Source organism: Protopterus annectens, chromosome 16.part0 (genome assembly GCF_019279795.1).
Source record: "Protopterus annectens isolate FY-2018-M chromosome 16.part0, PAN1.0, whole genome shotgun sequence".
Taxonomy (NCBI): domain Eukaryota; kingdom Metazoa; phylum Chordata; order Ceratodontiformes; family Protopteridae; genus Protopterus; species Protopterus annectens.
Genome location: NC_056750.1, coordinates 880,923,905 through 880,949,892, shown reverse-complemented (window position 1 = coordinate 880,949,892; position 25,988 = coordinate 880,923,905). Strand labels below are relative to the sequence as shown.

General features: G+C 39.7%; 1 protein-coding gene across 1 annotated transcript in view; it reads right to left on the bottom strand.

The window, feature by feature from the left end:
* LOC122790679 overlaps positions 1-25,988 on the bottom strand; it is an 800,254-nt gene that overhangs the window by 53,145 nt on the left and 721,121 nt on the right. The window lies entirely within an intron of this gene.

The window sequence follows — 25,988 nt, the reverse complement described above, 5'->3', positions numbered from 1 at the left end:
ATGTTTCGTTTAAGCATGATTTTATACTCTAGAAGTGCTGCAAAACAGCCAGTGATTGGTCACATGATATTTTTACTTAAAGCCACATAAACACATTTCCTTAAAGAAAGTGGTACAAATATAAAAGCATATATAATGTATTAAAAATACACACGAAAGTTTATTAAAAGTATTAAAAAATATATATTAAAAATTACATATATTAAAAACTAATACTTAAAAGTATAAACACATATGAAAAATGTTTTCATTGAAAAAGTGGTCTCTTCTTTAAAATAGGCTTCAGCGGTATATGGTCATTTAAACAATGCCCACAGTCTGCTTTCAGTCTATAAATCCATTTGGCTTCTAAGGCCTCAGTTTTACTGCAGACATCACCACCTCTGATGTTCTCATTAACCCTTCCTATCACAATAAACTTAAAAATAACTCCATCATCATTATCACTGACATGCTTAGAAAGTGCACTAACTTTATCCCTTTTATTAATATATCTATGTTCTCTGATTCGATCTTTAAGTGCCCTATCAGTTTTCCCAACATAGAATTTAAAACATTTCAAACAATGTGCAAAATGTACCACATGTTTAGTATTACATGTAGCAGAAATTTTAAAAGTGTATCCCCTTTTTTCATCTGGGTGCATAAATTTAGTACTGGTGTTCAAGTAACTACAATAATTACACCGTCCACACATAGTTAAACCTTCATATTATATATAAAAAAGTGTTGTTTTTGAAACACATTCCTTAAGGTCAATGAACTCAAAGAATGTTTTAACATTTGTATTTTAGTGTTTATTATAATCTGGTTTTTAAATGAGTTATTATAATTGATTAATTATTTATTAATTAATTATTTATTACTTATTATTTATGGTTATATTTGTATCAAGATTTTATACAGTATCTAATCTCAATGCATTTATCAAATTTTGAATAGACAAATATATTTCAGCCATGACATTTTTATATTCATTATTGTAATTTATTATAATATGTCATATAGTATTTATAACAATGTTAGACAGGAACATTGATTACATCTGATTTCATATATAACATAAAAATTTATTTGTCTATTTATTTATTTATTTATCTATTGGTAGAATGCATTTTTAATCTTTATTGCATTTAATATTCCACAAAATTACCATTTGGCATAAAAATTTGTTTTAAGAAAGTTTATGAATAACCATGAATTTTATATCATATGCCTAGGATGATATATCCAAAAGTAAGCTTTAAATAATTTAAATGGAAATCAGAATACGTTCATTACATTACATCATGTCTTATGTCTGTGTACTGCTTTAAAATTTTTTAAAAGAAACTGAATACTTAATTGTATAATAGAATCATTAGTTAATTAATCAATTACACAAATGAATTATGTCTTCCTATATAAACCCTGACTCTTTTCAGTTGTATATTGTCTGAAGAAGCGTATCAGAGGATACGCGAAAGCGCTCACCTTTATTTCTTTCAAATAAATTGCTTTATTTTATTTATAAAACGTGGAGAGTCCGAAGTTTTTGTATTTTACTTAAACCTTCATATTCTAAAGCATTAAATTCATTCCTTTGAAAACATAGCTTCCTTTTAAGGGACAGCTCATTTTTAAACAAAAACCTAGGTTCATGGTCAATAACTACTAATGTCTTTGTCTGAGGTTAAAATACCCCAATTTTTCTTTATATGCCCATATATTTATATACATCAGATGAGTAGTATAGGGCATCTTAGGTTTTATGGCTTGAAAAGTCATACATAGGTCACCTCAAAGCAGCCAGCAGGCTACTTAGTAGAAAGAGAGCTGTACTCATCTGTCAGAATACTTGAAGGATTTAAGAACTCTATTTTTTTTTTTTTTGGGGGGGGGGGGTTGGTTAAATATTATTGGTGTTTTTCCAGTCAAGCAATATGCTTGGACTTGTACATACCAAATGAGGCATTATATTTACTAATAAGCCTGATAACAGAAGAGAACAGAAGTAAAATTTACCTCTTTGGATCTTGGATATTCCCTTGAGAATTTACTGGGCCAAATAGAAGGATTTCCTGACTATGGTTGAAATGTAGCCAGGTCTCTTTTGACCATATCTGTTTAAAAAGGATTGCTATTTATAACATATGAGGTGGGAGCATCTTTTCTGCTGTACTTTATTGCAACTCTCAATTAAATGTTGGCACTCAAAATGCCGAGTGCTGACAAGCCAAAAAAAAGACTGAAAGCACAGGAGAACAGTGAATTTTGAAAATCGGTCTTCTCCTTTAAACTTCTTTTTGCAGGGGGAATATTCTGAGAAATGGCATGACTTAGTATTTGTAAATCCATTCTTTCATCCATTCAGTCTCTGTACTTCCAAGACTTGCTGTAGTGGGTCTTGACAATCAAATGGCTACCCTTTTTTACATTTAGCTTGAAACCATTATCAGGACACTGGCTATGTGCATATTCCAGCCCTTTTGTGAAGCAGTTTAGTATCAGTGAATGACTGGAATAACAGTGCACAGCTTGCAGTCCTCAGCATATTGGTCAACCGCACTTTAGAGATATTGGCTTGGATGTCTGCAAAATAAATGTCAAACACAAGACAGACCAGCACTGACTCCTACAGTACCCTACTACTTACAGTTTTAAGTTCAGCCAGGTTACCAGCAACTTTCACTAACTTGAATCTGTACAACTGCAAGTTCAGTGAACAACACAGGATTTTATATTAACTTTGCCTAAGTTTTCAATAATACCTGCATGGGGATACTGTCAAAAGCCTTAGCGAGATCAAGATAGACAGTGTGGATGGAGTGACCAATGTCCACACCCTTTGTAACCTTTTCAAAGAAGTAAACTATGTAAAAGTATGAGAACCTGCCTTTTTTACAAACAAATTGAGTAGAATTTGATTCAGTTATGCTGCCTATGTCTGCATAGATGAATCCTGCTATGATATGTTCCTTGAGTTTGCTTGCATGTAGGGCTGATGAGCCTGCTTGGCTTATAATTAGCTGGGTCTGTAGATGGACCGCCCTTTTGTAAAGAAGTCACAGTGGCTGTTCTACGGGCACCCTTGGCACTGATGAGACCTTGCAATACTTATAAAAGGTACAATTATACCTAGAATTCTGAGCCTTAACACTCAGCAGCAGCCCCACTGTGTGGGCAAACACATACCTACTGTTATATAAAAAGAGGTTCTAAAGAATACAAAAAGCCTCGCTTATAGAAAAAAGCCTTAACTTCAGCATGACCAGAAATCTCACACGTGTCACATACATCTTCATTGGTGGTCAGTAAACTTACAGCCATGGAAAATATCAAGAACCTCCGCCACACCACCTAGTAATAGTTGAAAATATTGTGCCCCTTAAAGTGAGTTACCTCCACATATCCCAGATGAAATTTTCTGTTCATCCAGTCATCCAAACTGGTTTAAAGTTTCCTAGAGATGGAACTGGCTTCATTATTCATCTGCTTTTACTGTATTTGTGTTTCTTCCTACTTTATTACTAGGGGCATTGACTACAACTCTTATCTGAGATATATAACAATAAGTATCTTTCTGTGCATTTAAAGTGTTTTTTTATTGTATCTGCTTCATTTTCTTATATAAAAAAAAAATGAAAAATATACTTGTTTCCCACCTTTCTAAGCTAGTATAGACCAGTTTTCAGGTTAGTGCTGAATTCAGGGCTGTGTAATAAATCTCTGTGTTTGCCCATATCTTACTTGAATAGAAGGAAGTTTCTCTATTCACCTGTGAGAGAGAGGAGAGCTTTGAGCAGCCTATGTGTTCCTGGAGGAGTGGTTTCAGCCCAAAAATTTTGGTCTAATTTCTCTCTCTTTCATTTCCCTGCTATAAAAACTGCATTTGCCCAGTTTTGCACACCGGGCAGCGCCGGTTAGTTAGGGTATAACTATTCCCAGCTCTACAAAGTCTCTTCTTCAATTTTTCCTTTTGAACTAGACAGACTTTCAACTTAAGCACTCGAGCCATTCATTTTTCAGCCTGGCACTTGCTCAAAACTCATAGTAAGCACTTATAAACCCTAGCACTAGTACCCCCTATACTGTACAGAAGGACAAGGCTCTCTATTCGACCTTACCAGCCATTCAGTACAACAGTTCACTGCACCTATCCAGGCATGTCCAAAGGGCAGTTTCAGGTGTATTCTCCAGTCCAACTGGTGAATCTAGACATTTTGAGGCAATGTTACAACTGTCTCATGTACAAAGACAACCCTCTCCTCCTACCACCAAACACTAATACATGCGAGAGATGCAATTATACAGCCAAACTGGAGGCTAAGCTCTCTCAACCCAGGACTGGATCAAACAGTCAAGAGGAGATGGGAAATACTTGCATCACAGCACCAGTCTCACATAAACCCATTAAACCAGCACCGGCAAAAAACACACATAAATACATGAAAACATAATCGGAGGCTCTAAATAAAAATCTGCAAAAGCAACAGAGACCTCCACAGCAAACATCCAAGCAATCTCCACCCCCCAACACAAACCATGAAACACATACTTCACAAAACCAGTGTGCCATGCAATCACAGCCCTTAAGGCAAAATAACATAGCAAACATATTACTAATAGGTAACTCTATAGTCAGGCACACTGATGTCCCACTCATTAGGCTGAATAAGGTGAAGGTTACTATTAGCTGCCTGTCGGGTGCCAGGATCTGCCACATAACACAAGCACTCAGGTCACTCCAGAACAAGTACAAATATGACTCTGTCATTGTTCACGTTGGTTTGAATGACCTGAGCCGTACCTACCTAGACTACATGAAAAGAGACATGGAAGAGCTCTCTGATCACGTAGCCCAGGCCGATATGACCCTGACTCTGAGCAGCATCCTGCCCTCACCAAGAATGATACCACGGTATAAAGAAAAAATTATCAGTTTCAACAACTGGCTAAGTTTCTGGTGTCATTCAAAGGGGATCCAGTGTCCCCCGGCCTGGGATGACATGCGCGACAAGCCACTCTGCTTCACTAGAGATGGCTTGCACCTGTCACCCTTAGGCTTTCAAATACTGGCCAAGGCTCTTGCCACCCCTATAGTACCTTTTTTAGGCAAGGCTCAAAAGACAAACCCACCGCAGTAAATAGCACAAGTAACAAAAAACTGAGGGTAATGCTACTCAGTGCCAGAAGTCTAAACCTCAAAATGCACGCACTCGAGGCACTCCTCAGTATGGAGAAAATCGATATATGTGCAGTAACAGAAACATGGTTTAAGGCTCCAGGGAGCACAGCACTACCAGGCTAAAACTCATACCATACATTTCGGCCAAAGAACCCAGACCAAAATTCAAATGTGGGGGCCTATCCATATTCATCAAGGATACCCACACCTCCAGGTTAGTGGCACAGCATGATGTTTCAGAAATCATCCATGTGCAACTAACAATGGGCAAAACTGCAATTCAAATTGTAGCTTGCTACAGATCACCCCCATTCTGCGTTTCTGGAAACACTGGGAAACATAAAGGTCCTACCAAACACCCTAATATTGGGCGATTTTAATTACACAAACATTAACTGGGAGAACTACTCAAGTACTAACTCCCTTGCCCAACATTTCCTAGAATTTATACACTCAAATGCCCTGGATCAACTGGTCAACATGCCCAACAGAGGCGACAACATATTGGATCTGGTCATCACCAACACGGGCGACCGGTGATCCACACCGGAAGTCAACCCCTCACTGGTTAGATCTGACCATAAACAAATCACTTTGGATATCCACATCCCCACCTCCACCCCCAGACAAGGAAACCACCGTGAAAAACTTTTCAAAAGCAAACTTCATGTTACTTAAGATGGAGGTGGAAAGTTTCAAAGCCGCCATGCTAAAGGATAATGCTGTCCAAGCTGCAAAATGCTTTACTAATGCATTCTACAGGCACCTACAAGAATGCATGGATCGTGCTATCACAAGCTAAACCAAGACTCATTCCTCCAAGAAAAGGAAACCAGTCTCATGGACCCCTGATATAAACAAGCTATACAATAGGAGGAGGAAACTAGTACAGAAAAGAGTAAAATCACAAAAAGGGAAGACATCCCTGATCAATATCAGCAAGAAACTACGATCCCTCATAAAATCATCCAAGGTGAGCTTCGAAAGAAAAATTGCCAAGGACTCCAAAGATAACCACAAGGCATTCTTTAGCTATGTCATGAATCTAAGTGGCAATGCCCAGATCTGCTCAGAGTTAGTGCAGAATGGCACAAAATACACTGAACCGACCGATATCACCAACATCCTGGCAGACAGGTTCAGTGCAAACTTCACCTCCCCCCTCACCCCCAAAAGGGCCCATAACCATACCAGAAGAATGTAGAGCCCCTGAAATCACAGACACTCAGATTAAAACAGCCCTCTCCAAAGCCAAATACACAGCATTAATGGGACGAGACAGTGTCCCAGGCTGCAACTCACATGAGCTCAAAGATGAACTAACCCCTCACCTAAACACACTGTTCAAACTCAGCCTCTCCACAGGCTACATACCCATAGAGTGGCACACAGCAATGGTTATTCCACTCCACAAAGGTGAAGCCACAACAGACCCCAGGAACTATCACCCTATAAGCTGACTAGCTTGGTCTGCAAGGCTATGGAGCGCATCATCATGGAACTCATTAACAGAGACATCGGGAACCTCCAAACACTGGACTCTACCCAGTTCAGCTTTGTTAGGGCAGATCATGCCTCCTGAACCCAGGGGACTTCTTTAAGACCATTACCAAGGCTATAGACGAGGGAAAGGTGGTACACACAGCCTACCTAGACCTCGCAAAGGCCTTCAACACCATTCCCCATTCTGGTATTATAGACAAGCTCACCAGCCTAAACATAAACCCCTACATCACAAGATGGGTTGCTAACTGGCTCATGGACAGAACCCACATGGTGGGAGTTGTGGGAGCTAGGTCTGACTCTAAACTGGTTACAAGTGGCATTCCCCAGGGCTCAGTCCTAGGACCCCTCCTGTTTGGCATATACTTCTCAGAGGTACAGGCAAGCACGGGAGGACTATGGCTGACCAAGTTCACAGACGACTGCAAACTAGGGGCTATAATTGACTCTCTGGCTGACACAGACATCCTCCAAAAGGGTCTCACTGAGATGGATACCTGGTGTCAAAATCATTGCCTCAAGCTAAATATCAAAAAGTGCATAGTCATCCCCTTTGTAAAAAACAAAGTACCCACAAACTACCACATAGGTGGTAGTTCCATAAATACAGAAGACGTAATAAGGGATCTGGGGACCCAAGTAGATAGTAATCTCTCCTTTGATAATCACATTGCCAGAGTGGTTAGAAAATCCTTCTATGTGGCCCACCTAATCACATAAGGGTTTGCATCCAGATCAAAAGAGGTCATTGTGCCCTCTACTCATCACTCATCAGACCCATCATAGAGTACAATGCCCCATTTAGGATGTACCTTACAAGATACCTGCAACAGCTGGAAAGACCACAGAAGTACCTCACCAAGAGGATCACTAGCCTCAAACAGATGCCCTATGCAGATCGACTGAAGAAACTCCAGCTGAACTCGGTTGCATACTGCCTACTCAAAGGTGATCTCTGACTGACATACAAGGCCATGTCCAACCCATAATTGATGGACATGCTTCACCTAAAGAAAACCATATCCCCTCGAGCCACACGCTCTAGGGATCTAAACCTCAACACAACAATAAATAGGACATGCTGGAGGGACAGATTCCTGTCCCAGAGACTTCCCATGCTTTGGAACAATATTCCAATCTACCTTAGGCAGAGCTCCTCACTAACACTCTTCAAGAGAAACCTTGACGAGTGGATGGGAAACAGAAAGTTTACCCCGGGGATCACTTCAGTGGCTCTGCTGGACAGAGGCACAGGGAACTAATCTAAGGGGGTGGCGAAAGCCAACACATTCTGGCTAGGCTTATAAATGCCTTCGGGCCTACCTATGAACCTATATGTAAGGAGATCCTAATCTATAAATGGTGGCTATGTTGTGTTAGATACCTGTCATGCCAGATGGCTTTGTTAATGTGATAGTGGCATGAATAATCCCTGCACATCTGTCACTCCTCCATCCTGAAGCAGGAGCTCTTTTTGATGGAGCCACTGGCCTCCGACAGATGTAATGGGAACAAAGATTGTCACACCTTCTCTCAGAATAGACAGGATGATGAACAGCCTCTGCATTCTATATTACGCAAACAATGCTTCAGCAACTACAGCTCATTTCATATCCTGGGTCACACATACACAGACAAACACTCTGCCTCTGCTTCCACTGGCTCAACAGCTAGACTTTTGGGAACACTGGTGAAATTATGGGACAAAGAATTAGCAATACTTGTTCTTTTCCTGCACTATGCTCTGTAACAAGCAACATGACATAACATGATGTTGCATAGCTATGAATAAACAGCATACTGAACCCAGATTTTACAGTTCTGGGTCTTTACTTAGCTTACTTCAGTAGAGAAAACTTCACTTTGGTGTAATAATTTTAAAACATTTTTCAGACAGTCATCAAAGTCATGGGTGAGGGAAAGACAGTGCACACTGCATAACTTGACCTGGCCAAAGCCTTCAACACTATTCCCCACTCAGGAATAATAGATAAACTCTCTCAACTAGGCATCAATCCATATGTTACCAGATGGGTAGCCAACTGGCTCACTAATAGAACCCACTTAGTCAAAATAGGGGAAACCACCTCAAGCAGTAGACCCGTATCGAGTGGCATATCCCAGTGTTTGGTCTTTGGGCCTCTGTTATTTGGGATATACTTTTCTGAGACACGGGCCAAAACCAGTGGGCTATGGCTGACCAAGTTTGCTAATGACTGCAAGTTGGGAGCTGTCATCAATTCCCCTAGTGACATGAACATCCTCCAACAGGGTCAAACCCAAACAAATGACTGGTGCCAGAAACATGGCCTCAAGCTGAATACATAAAAATTCATCATCATCCCCTTTGGAGAGAGAGATGTCCTCACAAATGATCACATTAATAACAACATTCTAAGCACGCAGCCAGTCATGAGGGGTTTAGGCACCCAGATTGGTAGCAGCCTGACTTTTGACCTCCATGTTGCTTCCATTGTACGGAAATCTTTCTACATGGCTCACCTCATATGTAAGGGTATCCCATTCAGGGACAAGAAGGTCATAACATCCCTGTATTATTTCCTTATAAGGCCCATTATTGAGTACAATGCCCCATTTGGCATGCACCTCGCAAAGCACATGCAGCGGCTGGAGAGACCACAGAGGATCCTCACCAGGAGAATCCAGGGCCTCAAAAATCTATCCTACACAGATAGACTAAAAGCCCTATGCCTCTACTCTGTTTCATACAGACTCCTCAGTGCTGACTTCTGTCTGGCATACAAGGTGATCTCAGACCCCGCCTTGATGGGACTGTTGCATATCCGCAAGTCAAGCTCCACTCGAGTAACTCCCACATGCGGCCTCAACCTGGTCTGTGACATTAGTGGGACTTGCTGGTGGGACAGATGTGTGTCCCAGAGAATCCCCCATCTATGGAATAAACTCCCTCTCTATGTCAAGCAGAGTACCTCTTTATCCCTTTTTAAGCGTAATCTGGATAACTGGATGGGAAAATATATCCCTGGAATTCCACCCATGTCCCTGCTGGACAGGGGCATTGGGTGCTGATTTATCTATGCATGGGCTAAACTCTTGGCTAGGCTTATAAGGGCTTCAGGGCCAATAGCCTAGTAACTTCCTATGAACGCTACCATATTTCATATGAGGTGAAATATATTGGACTACTGCTACCAACAGAAATATTTTATGAATGAACACAAAAGAAATGTTGGATTTTTGCATTCATTGCACCCACAAAACCACATATTGAGTTGTGTGTGTGTGTGCGTGTGTATGCACACACACACACACACACACACACACACACACACACACACACACACACACACACACACACACACAGACATTTATGTCACTGGTAAGACTGTTCTACAGCAGTGGTATCCTCTTTGAGATACAAACTGTTCTGTTGATGTTACCGAAGAATCCCTGTACCAAACATTTGTTATGCCATTCGACTTATTGATGAGCAGTGGGTCAATCAATACAAGGTCACAGGATGCCTTATAAGTCAGATACCAGACACCTCTTAGCAGTCTGCCAATGAAGACATCTGTGAGACTGTTACAGTCTGTGTGTTTGTAAATGACTTGCCACATAACTACCTGTACTGCATGAAGAGACATGATGGATCACTTGGAGTATGTCTCCCAGGCCACTAAGAGCCTAGCACTGAGCATCATTCTGCCTTTGGCAAAGATAAAGCTACAGTATCAACAACAGATGATTGGCTTTAATTAATTGGCTTAGTTGGTGTCACTCCAAGGGGGGTCAATACTTTTCTGCAAAGAAAGACATGGTCAACAGACCAGGGTGCTTTGCCAGGGATGACTAGCACCTGCATCTTCTAGATCTGGGAATATTGACTAAAACATTGTCTTTCCCTATAGTGCATTTTTTTATGTAGTGAGGAACTGACAAACCTACCAGTGAAGCAAAATCAACTCTAGAAAATCTGCAATCGTTACTGCTAAATAGCAGGAGTCTAAACAAGAAACTGCACCCCCTCCAAGCTGTAATTACCGTAGACTATGTAGATATCTGTGCACTTATCAAGACACGGTGTCAAAACAATATAGAGTACCCTGGCAGTACAGGAGTACAATGCTTTCAACATATCTAAACAAGCTACTGCACTGGCAGGAACAAGGTGTGGAGGTGCAGTAATATATAATGAAAAACAATCATGACTCAATACTGTTCAAACAAGGCAATGATTTTGAGCTTTTCCACATCCCATATATTTGTCAGCTTTACATCCCCGTCTGTGATCATAAATTCCTATAACACATCTTTATCCTGAAGTAAATCACCATTCAACAAAATACCATACTTGTAGGTGTATTTGACTACCCCACTATAAACTGGGAATTATACATGACCCCAAATGTGCAATCTGTTAGATGTTTCTTTTGACAGAGTCCAGAGAGTCAATATGCCCATTACAACATGATGCTTCTATTCCTCACTAACATGGGATAAGATCTATCACTTCATTCCTAGGCTTATACACTATGCAGGGGGGTCTCCATCTTGGTATGGTACCTGTGCCATTACAGACACAATCATACTGGAAGTCTGGTTTCTCCACAGTACCACTATCTCCACCATTAATAATAACAAGGACTAAAGACTTTTCCCACAGAGGAGAAGATCATAGAGACATATTTATAACATAGCACCTTCCAAACAGATGTAATAAACTATCCTGCGACTATCTTCCCATCCACAGGTCCACATAATGCTCAAGTAGGATCAATGGAAAACTCTGATTCACATGGGTGGGAAGCCTGTTTCAGAGAAGGGGATATTCTCTGAGACGCATACCTGTCCCTCTGACATATCCAATTTATGTTCCAAGCAAGGTTTGTCTTTAGATCTGGTAGTTCTGATGCTATTTTTGTATATATGAAACTGATCTGTCAGGGCGGGATCTGGGGATGTATTAGTATAACAGACATAGATCACCCCTCAACATTCAGCAAAGGACAAAGTTTAGTGATTGGGCATTTGAGGCAATCCACATATGACATGTTATTATGACATGTTATGAAAGCTATGCATTCCTCATCTTTGCTGTATGACAATTCAGCAGTCAGCACAGACTGTTTCATTGTATTTGAAACTTATGTGCATATATTACTTTTAAAGGTACAGTTGTTTATGTATATAACATGTTCATATGCTGAATGATGATCTAAATATATACCCACACAGTCCTCAGATGGAATGATGATGTATTTGCATTTTAAATCAGAACCTGACCAAAATATGTTTTCTCTTCCACATGACCCAGTCTGATAGATCTTACTTCAAAGAAAATAAATAGTATTATCAAAATTCATTAGATAGCACAATTAGGAGACCTGTGGGGGAGGGGGTCATGGCTACCTGTGTCATAACTGTCAACACATTACATTTTGTCACACCAGTTCTCCCAATGTTTCTCTCAAAAATCAAGCACACTCCTTTACAAAGCAGTCCCAATGTCTGCATTTGCCTTTCAGATGGAATGACTGACGTTTCCTTACAATGCCTTTCCCTTCCTATTGAAAACACTCTGGGTCATTGTTATTCACCTGACCTTACACATTACATTTTCTAAAGTCATTCAGAGATATACTTATGTTGTGTTTCCTGCTGAAGTAAGGTGGTGTCAAACCTGCACTTCAGAAGAAGTGTTGCTGTGTTCTCTTGTAGTCTGATTTGCACCATTGATGTCAATTTGAATCCTGAGAGCTCATTTCTGTTCATTAATATTTGTCACCTCTACAGGGTGCTTTCCCTCTATACTTCATCTCTGTGTTTTGATATGCGTATGCATACTCCAAGGCATCATTCTCACATCTTGATAATAGTGCATTTTAGAAAAAATGAGTCACGGACATTACACTGTATGTAACAATCTGTTTTTGTCCACCCAACAGAATCATTTTATTTACTTAATTTTTTGAACTAGTGCTTTTTTCAACTTCACCCAAGGTGGTCACAACAGACTGAATATACAAGTGTAGAAATCAAAGTAAAAATATAGAGCTTTTGTTGAAAAGGCATCCATGTATGTTAGTACTACTCTAGCATACACAATGAGTAGAGTATTATAAACTGACGTTTGTACATATACAAAATGTATACGTCATTGTAGAAAAAGAAATCTTGTGTGAAGGGCAAGGACGGGAATATGAGAGAGGAAGGGTGAATGATGCAAGGTGAGATAATTCAATACAGATGCACTTCAAAGAAAACAGATTCACTACATTTGACATTGAAATCCCTTTGAAATCGAAGGAGTGTTCACTAGCTTACTAGCTGACAATGTATGTGAATTTTTGTGTGTGTTCATGTACACAGGGTGTCCAAGGTGTAACAGAGAACAAGTGCTGAACGTAGTGTGTGTGTGTGTGTGTGTGTGTGTGTGTGTGTGTGTGTGTGTGTGTGTGTGTGTATGTGTCCTTGTTCATGCATGCATGTTGTATATGGTGCAAAGCAAATTTAATGAAGAAATATGGAATGACACCTGCTAGCTGCCATACCATAGGGAGAATTTTAAGTATATTAAGCTTCCTGCAATGGGTGTGGAACAGTGATCAGGCATTGGCCTCCAGATGATATTATAGCACTGCTTTGTTGGGAGGTGGGAAAACCAATGGGCCTCATCAGAACATGCTGTGTGTGAGAGGGTGCTTACGTATGTGCTTGTGTGCCTGCATGAATGAATGATGTAAATAGTGTAACAGAGAACTGTGGTGCAAAGCTGGACTGACTCCTCCTTGCAGAAATGCTGTATACAGATCTGCATCAGTGCAGCTGGCTTGCTGAAATTACTGGAATAGGCGATGAGTTGACAGTGCCAATACATATGACCCAGACGCTCCCAGTTGTAACTGAAGAAGTGTTTTGTGGAGGGGGTTAATGCAACACAGTTCAGTGATACATAGGTGTGTGTGTGTGTGTGTGTGTGTGTGTGTGTGTGTGTGTGTGTGTGTGTGTGTGTGTGTGTGTGTGTGTGTGTGTGTGTGTGTGTGTGTGTGTTCATTCATGTACACAGGGAGTCCATGGTGTAACAAAGAACAAGTGCTGAAAGATGAAATGACACCTGTTAGATGACCTGTTGGAGAGAGACTTGTGTCTGTGCAGTTGGCTTTCTGCAATAAGTGGGGCTGTTGGGGTTCCTATTACAAGACCAAAGATGCAATATTTTGAATGCATCTTGGTTGAACTTAAGACTAAAAAGGCAAAATATCGAAGTGGCTTTTAAGCGAATTCTTTCCCTGGGAAAGAATTTGCTTGGCTGCTTCATTACTTTGCCATTTTCGGCACTGTAATGCGATCTCAGAGTTGGTATATTTAAGTAGGGGGGTGTCGGTGGTGAAGCCCCCCCACTTAACGTAATGTTTAAAGTGTTTTCTGTTTTCTTTTTTGTTGGAACAGCGATTTTTTTCCCTTGGAAAAAAATCGCTGTTCTGACAGTTCGACATTGTAAGCTTTCGCTTATATAGGCTAGATTAATCACATTTCGCTTTTATAAGTTTTCAGTGATATAATATAGACCCGGGCTGTTGAGCTAACATCATATGTGGCTTTTGTCCCCAAATACATTGGAGCACTGCTTTTTGGAGTAGCAAGGAAAGCATCGGTCTTCACTGCTACGTGGTGTGTGCGCATATAACAGCAATGTAGAGGACAGCAGTAAATATGCATGGAGTGTATTAACAGTGTAATCTGCAATCTTTTTTTCAAATGCCATTGAAATGTGGCTGGGCAGGAGATGGACATGTCAGTAGACTAGGTTTACAGTCATGGGTAGGGAAAACATTATGTGATTTATACATAAAAACCATGCCCCAATATTTTGCAGAGAATCGGCCACTGCATCATAGTTATGTGTCATTCTGGCTTTGTATGTGTCCACGTGTATATGTGTGTGCTTGCAAATATTAGACATAGGCAGTACAGAACTGTGAAGTAAAGCGGAATTGACACTGGCTTGCAGCTTTACTTGTGGGATAGTGGCAATCAGTGTAACATCTATGGGGTGCCTGGAGTTGACATGTGCCTATATTTTTTGCAGCTCTTAGCCATTACAGCACTATGTTGGAGACTGAACTTGAAATCCCACTATTTCACCAAACAGTAATGTTAGTGCATGCATGTGTTTGTGTGAGTGTTTCTGCTACTTAAAGTATCAAGAACAGCAAGGTTTGCAGGTGTGGCTGGAAAGTGCTGACAAGGTGATGGGGTAGCACGTCATAAGACTGGGTTCAAAGACAAATATAGTGAGTGACATTGTCCATTGCCCCACAAGAACCAGGTTTGATTCTTTTGTGAAGAACTGGCCTTTGAATGTTGTTCATCCATGTGTGTGTGTGTACCTGCTTGCAATCCTGCTGATGGGGACAACTGTGTCAGAACAATGGAGTGACTCTAGTTGGAATGGGTGGGAGTCATGCCCTAGCAGCCATCAAGCACTTTGGTTTGCCAAAGCCATTTCAGCAGAGTTTTGCAAAGAGGTGGGAAAAGCCTCAAGGTTGAATGGTATGTTATGTGGGTGGGTGTGTATTTGCGAGGAATTGAAGCGCGCCTTTAAGTGTGATGTGGCTGCATTGCATTGTGAAATGGAGATAGCAAGAGTAAAACTATTTTCAGTGTGGTTAGTAGCAATTTCATGACTGGTTGGTTGAGACATATGCATTGACTGTCCTGTGTTTGTCAGTATATTGAGTTCACACAAGTGTCCCTACTTTTGGCTTACACGTTTCACTGACATACGATCATAGGAAGTTAATAGGCTAATGGTCCTAGGGCTCTTGCAAGCCTAGCCAAGTTCTTAACTTATTTCCATGATCAGCACCTATTGCCCTGTCCAGTAGGGACACAATTGGAATCCCCAGGGTGAATCTACAGTCACCCATCCAATCATTCAGATTGTATTTGAAGAGGGCTAGTGAGGTGCTCTGCTTGACATGAAGTGGGAGTCTGTTCCAAATGTGTGGTAACCTCTGGGAGACAAATCTATCCCTTCTGCAGGTTTTACTAATGTCACATACCAGGTTAAGATCTTTAGAGTGAGTAATACAAGTACCATTTGACTTACGGATATGCAGCATTTCTAATAATGAGGGGTCAGAGATTGCCTTGTATGCTAGACAGAGATTGCCTCTGAGTAGTCTGTATGAAACCGAATAAAGTGACAGAGAGTTCAGATGATCCCCATAGGACAGATGTTGAATACATAGAATTTTCCTTGTGAGGAGCCTTTGTGGTCTCTCCAATTGCTGGAGGTGCTTGGAAAGGTACACGCCGAAAGGGCAGTGTACTCAATTATTGGCCTGATGAATGAAGAGTACTTGGAGATTATGTGCATCGAGATTATAACTTCTTTTTTTCTAAAGGTAATGCCCTTTCTTATGAGATGAGCAATATAGAATGCCCTTCTTACCACTGTGGAGAAATGGTGGTCAAACGTAAGACTGCTGTCAACCTATGTGCCCAGGCCTCTCACCATTGAGTGCATACTTAAGGTGTTGTTATTAATGGGGTAGTTAGTACGAACATTGCTCTTACTGAAAGGGATGATAATACATTTTTTTGCATTGAGTTTAAGGTCATGAATCTGGCACCATTCACTTGTTTGTATAAGACCCTCTTGTAGGATGTTGACATCATTTGCAGATTCTATGACTGCACCCAGTTTGCAATCATCAGCAAACTTTGTCAGCCACAGACTTTAGTTTTTGCTTGTACTTTGGAGAAATAGATCCCAAACAGCAGGGGTCCCAGGAATGATCCCTGTGGAACACCTCTGGTTACAGGTCTGCTGTTGGAGGTGGATTCTCCTATTTTGACTATATCATTTCTATCAATGAGTCAGTTAGTGACCCATCTAATGATATAAGGGTTGATGCCTAGTTGGTTGAGTTTGTTAATGATGCCAGAGTGGGAGATAGTGTCAAATGGCTTGGCTAAGTCCAGACACATATTTTCCCCTCATCTAGGGCCTTGGTAATGGTCTCGAAGATGTCCACCAAGTTTGACAGGCACGAACTCCCCTTGACAAATCCAAACTGAGTAGGGTCAAGTGTTTCGAGATTTCCTATATCTTTGTTGATAAGGTCCATGATAATTCAACTCCATGGCCTTGCAGATAAGGCTAGTCAGGTTAATAGGTATATATTTCCCAGGGTCAGTGGAAGCACCACCTTTGTGCAAGGGACTAACGGTGGCTGTTTCCCATTCAGCTGGTACCAAGCCAGTGCTTAGACTATGATTGAAAAGGGTACCCAGTGGTGTTGCTAATTCATGTGGAACCCATGTAGCATGCAGCCAGGGATGTTATCAAGTCCCATAGATGCTGTGTTTTTTGTCTTAGATAGGGCATTTACAACCTGTACTTTAGAGATACAGGGTAGGGGAAAGATAGTTGGGATGTCATGGGGTATGTGTGGTGGGGACAGGGGATTGAAGTTTTCACAGAACTTGTTGACCAACACGTTAACTCTGTCCACAGGCTCAGTATATGTGGTATCATTAACTAACAGTTTAGCACAAATCTGGGCCTTTCCTTTTAGGTTATGGATGTAACTATAGAATGCCTTGTGGTTGTCCTTTGCTGAGGAAGCTAATTTGGATTTGTAGTTTGCTTTGGAGGCCTTCACAAGAAGTCTTATTTGCTTGTTTAAGCTGAGGAGGGATTGTTTCCAATTTATGGCTCGGTCCCTCTTACTCTTAGACAGCAATTTCTTCCTCTTATTGTTAAGCTGTTTCTAGAAGTTGTCTACCTGGCAGGTTTGCTCTTCCTTGAGGAGCTTGTTTTGGTCCTGTCAGGTACAGCCGAGTTGATGTAGTTATACAGGTGTTTGTATAAAGCATAGTTGCCAGTTCTACCTGAGACAGGAGGTGCAATGAAGCTAATTAAACTATCCCATAACAGGTTATAATCTGCTTTGGGGAAGTTTTTTAGTTTAGTTGCTGCTGGGGGGGGGGGGGGGGGGGGCAGGTGTGATGGTTACTTTGAATTATACTGATTTGTGGTCAGTAGTAAACATAGTACAATCCATAATGATTTTCAAATTAGGTGTTGAATTCACATGAACAAATAATGACATTTATCACACTTAATGAGACTGTTTCATATAGGGTTGCTACCTTTTCAAATGCTCAGAGTGGGTCATTTTTTATAGAAATGGGAAATTTTGCAGTACAGCACATATCCACAGCCAATGTAAAGGACAGATATTCACTTCTTTGCCAAAATAAAAACGTATTTGTGTAATATTTAAGCTGCTTTCACTATTTCTTATGGCATTTAGGTGTTTCAAATACAAAATAACTGATTTATGCAACTATTAAAGAAAACTTAGGAAATATGTTTTGTCCTAAAATCTCAGGACATTTGCCATTTTTTAGTTTTTTCAGCAGGACACAACTGCCCAAATGGGAACAGGTGGTAACCCTAGTTTCATAAAAAGGATGCCAATTCATGGAGTCTTACTTTGTGAGCTTACTAAATTAGTAAGTAGTACTGCTGTTTTGAAATGTTTCTGATTTGGAAGCTTTTTTCATGAGGGTGTTGCTGAGAGGATTACAGATATGCTTGCAAGTGTACAACTAAGAGAAGCTGCATAAAGCAATAGTAACAGGAAGTAGTGGGCCACATAAGAGACTTGGGAGGAGGTTGTTAAGAAGAAACAAAACTATTTTATTGTTCAGCTTGGCATTACATAATCCGTTTGAGGTTATGCTATGACAGAAATACTATGCAAAAATAACCACAGGAATAGCCAGAAAGCAATCCAAAGTAAATATATTACTGTGCATATTTTAAGAAATTGATATATTAGCCTAAACTGTGAACTGCGATTTGTTTTTTCTTTTTTTTTTAATCAGAATTCCTAGACTTTCCACTGCATGATACCTTAAACCTCTTGTATCAGAGGCAACATGGGATATATGCAAATTACCCTTTAATGATGTCAGGTGTTTCAGCTAAATGGCAATTCTGAATATCCATGAGAGGGTTTGGCTTTATTCACCTGAAATTGTCCATAAATAGATTTAAAAGTAAATATAAAGGGAAAAGACATGGATATTCAGAATTGCCATTTAGCTGAAACACCTGATATCCTTAACGGGTAATTTGCCATGTTGCCTCTGGGGTTGCCACCCCTCCGTTTTTTTTTCGGACTATCCAGAAATCAAATTGATTCTTTTGTAGTCTGGGAATCACTGTACAAACTGAGGTATTCTGTTTCAAAAAAGGAAACAGACTATCGGACTTTGTAAATCTGCTAATTTACTATGCTTTTTTTACAGAAAAGTATAGTAAATCAGCCGAAAGCAGCATTAGGAATGGGAAAAGAGGGCGTTCCCCATCTGATGATGTCACACAGTGATGTCACACAACTGAAGACTGTGGCCGGGAGAAAGGGTGGGGCTGGGCATGGATACTGGTGATGTGAGGGGTGTGGCCTTACTCTGGCTTTAGCCTCAACGAAAGGTGGCAACCCTAGTTGCCTTTGATACAAGAGGTTTAAGGTATCACGAAGTGGAAAGTCCAGCTTTGCTAGATTTTTCTTTTTGTGTTTTTTTAACCAATTGGTTTTCCTGTGTGACCTTTATACTCATTGGTTTAGTTTAATCAGAATTCCTGTGAAAGTGCTAGTGTCAAAAGTCAGGAGTAAAGAAACATATGAAGGAAGAGTTTTAGTGGCTGTGACTTCGTTGTGTCTATTGTCATGGAAAGTTGACGAAGTAGTTAAATTTAACCAAGTTGGAAATGTGAGATTCTGGCTCAGTGAAGGAGGGGGATGGGAGGAGTAACTTGGCCAGGAATTGAAACTAATAACATTGTTCTTTGTAAAAAGTCTGTTTGCATCAGTAATTTGTTGACACTTTTGCAAACTTTGTTCAGAGAATGTGTAGTACATTAGTAAGAGCAATGTTTATAAAATTCAATGTAGACAAGTCAAGGACACTAGATCTGCAGCCAGACTCTTAAATTTGGCAGTTTTTTTGATGAGGGGTTCCATTCTAAGTGAATGGAAGTCTAATCTGACAGCAAATGATAGGGCTACTTTTTCTTACAATCAGGGGTGTCATACTGCATTTTGGGACAGATTTAGCTTTCAAAAGGAAAACCCTCTCATCAGGATGTCTGCCCCATGAGGGCAGACAGGAGCAAAAAAATAAATAAAATTAGGAATGAATACTTGTTTTGTGGCAAGCAGGTTTAAGAGGAGCAGAAATTCATGACTAGATAAAAAATATATGTTTTTTCACCATTTGCCCATAGTGGTCCTTTAAAGGGCACAAAAGAGAAGCTGATCTAACACAGGGAAGAAACACACATTTGTTGTGCAAATGGCTCGTTAAGTACACAATTTACACACATTACAGAAGTCCTTGAAGTGTATACAGATAAGAACGTGCATGAAATATGTAGTAAAGCAAAAAGCTTAGAAATACTAAAAATAAAAAACAAATGACACAAAAGGATATCATACAGACATCAAAACCAAGCAAGACGGCAACTGGTAATAAGCAAGTAGGCAGAAACTACATCCAGACAAAATGCTGCAGTATGTGACATGAAAATGTAAACTTTTAGGTGAAAAATAAACTCTGAAGATTACATAGTTGCAATAATAATTTTGCTACAGCCCATTAAAATGGGAAAACAGACCATGAAAATATTAGTGCTGCTAAAAAGTAAGCTGTCAAAATCTGAAATGTCTGTTGTCATAACTGAAGTGAATTTAGTAAAGGCAGTGCATTTTAAAAACAGTGATAAAATGTTCATAGGGACTGTGGGCTGATTAGCAAAGCTGTTAATGAAAGTACAATTAATGTTTAGTCTGAAAAATACTGATTAGTGATAAAACAGTTATGTCTAAACTGGACACTGGTACAGAATGTGGTACAATCAAAAGTTCTTGGAACAACATATCAGTTTGTTGGAAATAACTAAATCATATAACTACAACGATAACCCACTGTTTCTGCATAAGTAACAAAACTTTGGAAATCTTTATCATCTGACTTTTGAGCTGATCCATCTTAGCTCATTACCAACTGGATCAGTAAATGTACTTCATAAACTCTTGCATCTTCTGTTGCATCTTAGCTGAACAACTCATTTTAATTTATTTTTCTGCCTCTCACCTCACCTTACATCACCACCATCACTGTACATACATACTCCCTTTTATCTCTTTATATTTTTTATCTATTTATATCTCACCCCATCCCTATCATTTCCATCAGCCCCCTGCTTCTATCCTATTTGCATTTCTTCTCTGAGAGTCTTCTCAACTACCAGCACCAATTTCATTATTATTGCTGTCCTTTTTTGTGTTTCCTACAGAAGGGGCACTTCCCTCACCATTTTTATACAGTATTACTATTTTAGAAACTTCTTTGAATATTTTAATTCGATGACAAGCTTAATCTTTTTCCGTCTGGACCTCCATGGCATATTCCTTAGCTCAGCTGGACTATTCTGGTTAGTAAATGTATTGATCTACAAGCAAGTCAGACTCTACATATAAAATACTGCTTTTAAATCGCAAGCTGAATATGTTTACCTGCATGCTACTTTGTTTGCATACTTAATAACCAGGAAAGCCCACTGGACAAAGTGTCAGTTTTTAGGGGTGTCATTGGAGCACTGTCTGGTTACGTGACTTTCTCAAATGAAGATGAATTAAATCAAATTATGCATCCTTGACTTACAGGAAATATCACATTAGCAAACAAGAGCTTTAATCCTTTGTACTGCCAGAATATATTTTAATTTGGGCACAAGCTAAAGCCATTGGGTTAAGTCTGATTAGTTACAAGTGCAAAAAGAAAGTTCAGCCTATTGTTCAAGACTGCCGTTTGGTAGGCAAACTAAAACTACAGAATACATTGGGAAGGCATGTTTGTGTGACTTCAAATATGATAAAGAGGATTTATGCTATCCAGAGAAAAATAAAGGGACTTTTCTAAGTCTAAATGATGAAAACATAGTATTCAACCAAAATGTGCAATTTAATCCCCTGAGGGAATTCAGATGCAGGTTGTGAAATAGTGCTGTAATCAAGCAATGACAAAAAAATAAATAAATAAACTAACAAAGTCACAAAGAACATTCACCCAGAAACTGATCCTCACTGTTGGAACATTACTTTAGTAGAGAAGACATTTAATTTTGTATCTAGAGTGTAAAAATCAAGGAGACTTGTGTGCACTCAGTATTCAACTGCCAGATTAGCAAATTCTCCAATTTGGCATGCAAATATTGTAAAATGTATGTGGAATTTGATCTTCTTTACAAGTACAGAAGATGAATTCACACATAATAGATATTGTAGAACAGAATAAAGTACAGTTGTGTAAAATCTTACCATAATGGTAGATGTCCTACTCATTGCTGTTGTATACCAAAGCCTCTTGGCTTACAATAGGGATCCTCTGCCAAGGGTGGCCTGACGTCCAACCAGTATACGTCACACATATGTTTGTACATGTTAAGACAAACACCATTCTCTTCAGATTCTAAAACTAACCATCCATAAGCTGGTTGGGAGACTTACACATCCTCAGACATGTATGCCTAGCAATTTCTAGACTTCATCAATACAAACTCCCTGAACAAGTTAGTCCAGATGCCAAGCAGGGGTGATAAAATCCTGGACTTGGTCCTCATCAATATGTAGCAGCTTTGTTCCTCACCAAATGTAGCTTCCTCTCTGGTCAAATCAAAGCAAACTTCGGCCACATTCATTACAATATTGAAGCCTGAAGCATCTTCTAATACCTCAGTATTCAGAGATTATGTAAAGGCTAATCTAAAAAAAAAAAGATGATGACATGGCCAAATTCAAGAGCCCCTTTTCACCTTTTTTGGAATCATTCAATGTCAAATTTTATGCAGATGTAAACAGCTGCATAGAAGGATCTATTCCCTTCAGAAATAAAATAAATGGAACCCAGTATAAACATGCACTATAATAAAAGAAAAAAGAGACTAATTGCAGGCAAAAATAAATACAATTCTCAAGATGCCAAAACTACTCCTGCTAAACTAAACAAAGAACTCTGGACCATGATCAAATTATCCAAAGCCAGGCAGGAGGCTAAAATAGCCACCCGGGAGAAGGATAACTGCAGTGTCTTCATTAATTATGTTACAGATCTCAAACAATTCCCAGCACTGTGAAGACCTAATAGCAAATGCTATGATATACTTAGACCCAGATACATAGCCAATCTATAGCAGAAAAAATAGCTCAAACTTTGCCCCTTTTCCCTCCAATATGCCAAGATTATTTACAGACATCTACACCCCTCATCAAATCCTCCAAAAACAAGTCCTCAAGGTGCTATCCAAGGCCAAGAACACTACATTTATGGGGACAGATAACATACCAGGTGACGTACTGGTCAGCCTGAAACATGTATTGTCCAACCCCCTCCAAGAGGTACTCAATATCAGCCTTAAGAGAGGTTTTGTGTTGGATGAACAGAAGACAGCAGTTGTCATTCCCTTGCACAACAGTGGGGCTTGAACACACCTGGGTAATTATAGACCTATACGTCTTACCAGGCCCATCTGTAAGGCTATTGAAAGGATCATTATGGAATTAATGAACAAGGATATAGGTAACCAGCAAACACTCTATCTAACCCAACACAATTTAGATTAATCGAGGGCAGATCTGCCTTCTTAATCTAATTGACTTCTTGAAAAAAGTTTCTGAAGCAATGCATGAAGGCAAACAGTGCTCACTGTATATCTAGACCTTGCCAAGGCATATTATACCATCCCACACTCAGGTATCATAGATAAACTCTCCCAGCTAAATATCAATCCATACATAACTCACTGGATAGTAAACTGGCTCAAAAACAGAACTGAGGAAGTTAGGGTGCATGGCTCTACCTCACTGAGAAGAGCTGTCACTAGTGGTGTACCCCTCTTTAGTATTTACTTTTCAGAGGTCAAAAGCAATGTTAAGGACTTGTGGCTGGCCAGTTTTCCAGATGACTGCAAACTTAGTGTGATCATAATCTCCTCACAGGATACTGAGATCCTCCAAGACAGCCTCTCCCAAACAAATAGCTGGTGTGATAATCATGCACTAAAACTAAATGCCAAGAAGTGAATAATTGTATTGTTTGGTAAGCATAAATCCCCTTGTATTTATCCCATTGACAACACACCCATAAAACTGACCCCATGTTTAGAGATCTGGGGTCTCATGTTGACAATGAGCTGTCCTATGATTACCATGTATCCACTGTGGAACTAACTTTTCATCATGTATTTATTTAATTAATTAATTTATTTATTTACATTTGTTTACTGGGAAAGTCCACTGGGGAAATAAGTACCCATTGTCAGTGGAGACCCAGGGAGAAAATCTCCACAATGATTTATACAATACATACATTTGATAAAAACTCAATTGGCTAATACAACAAGTTTTAAACAGTATACAAAGTTTTTAACAAAGCAAGAAGGTGATGCAGCTGTATATAAATCTATCTACTGACAGTACGTGTATAGATAAGTACAGAAACCGATTATCATTCAGGGATAAAGGTGAAGTTTTTGAGGGTAATGTAGAATGGAGGTAGGAAAGGTGGGAGTAGTAGGAGAGAGATAAAGTCAGGTCATAGGTTGTGAGGAACTAGCACATGAGCATAGGCACTGGGAGGAAAGATGTCTCAAAAATGTTTTGAACAAAGATGCATTGCTAGTGGATCTAAGTGAAGGTAGGGAAGAATTCCATAGTCCAGCATTGTAAAAGGAATGGAGCATTTGACCAGTAGAGAGGTTAAGTTTGTCTACTTGCAAGAGCATTTGATTTTCAGACCGGAGAACTCTATTAGGGTGGTATAGTGTAAATAAAGAAGAAAGGGCAGGGCAGCTGGAGGGATTGAATCTTAGTTTGTGAGCAGTTGTTAGTTGTATATATGTAAGATGATGAGGAGGTTCTAGCCAGTTTAGTAAATGAAGAGACGCACAGTGGTGAGATAAGTGTCGTCCATTAGTTACAAACTTTGCAATTTTGTTATAGCATGAGTCTAGTTTGGATTTAAGACTGGCCTGTATGTTGGTAAAGAGGGGAGCCCCATAGAGAAGAGATGGGGGTAGGAAGGAGGAGGCAAGGGCTTGTTTTGAAAAGTAATTGAGGAAAGTTTTGTTTCGTTATAGCATGACCAGTTTCTAGTGTGTTTTCTTAATGTTGTTGTTGTAAATATGCATGTTGAAAGTTAGGTGTTCATCTATGGTGACACCTACATGTTTATTATGTGTGACAACCTCAATGGTAGTTTTATCTTGGGAGAGAATAGAGAAACAGTCTTTGTTTATAGTAATGGTCTTCTTAGGGGTGAATAGCACGTTTAGTTTTCTTAGGGTTTAAGGCAAGGTGGCTGTTAGCCATCCCTATATCAGTGGAGGTAAGAGCTGACTGGTGAAGTTTTAGGAGTTCAGGTGGATATTTGTCAGAGCAGATGATAGTAGAATCATCTGCATATTGGATGACTGTGCCTTGAGTTAGAGTAGAGTGGAGTGGAAGTCATTGATGAAAATGCTGAATAGGATGATTTTGAGGGAAGTTGGTGATTTGATTAGCTATGGCGTTTATAAAATATATGTTGAAGAGTGTGGCTATTTCAATGTTTTTTTTCTGGATTTGGGCAGGAGTTATTGTTTGACCCTGGGTGTAGTAGGCTGTTGATTGAGCTTTGGAAGTGTTCTGGATTTTGTTTGCACTGGCATTGTAAAGTATGATAGTATTCTTTTTTATCCTTCATGACTAGGCGCTTTACTTGGTTGCGAAGGTGTCTGTAGGTTATAAGGTCAGAGGATTGTTTGTGCTTTTGCCAAAGCTTCCAGGCTTTGTCTCTGGTGGCCATGTTCTGTTTGGTTGCTCTAGTGAGCCATGGGGCATGACTAGATTTTACACGTTTTAGCCGGGGAAGTACAAGGCTATCATATAGCTTATATCTAAAGGTATTACATACAGGTCCAGGGATGTAACCATTCCAGTGTACTCAGCACTCATTATTAGGCTGGTCACTGAATTTAATGCCCTTTTTGGTATGAATTTTTTCAAATACCTGTCACAGCTGGAATGACCACAATGTTTTTTAACTTAAAAATCAAGGTCCTAAATTATACAAACTATAAAGACCATCTCAAAGCTTTGTTTTTCTTCTCATTATCACACAGGCTCCTGAGAAGCTACCCCCGCCTTATGTATAGAGCTTCAACAGACTAACCTGTTATACCTATTACACATTCACAAGTCATGTGTTACCT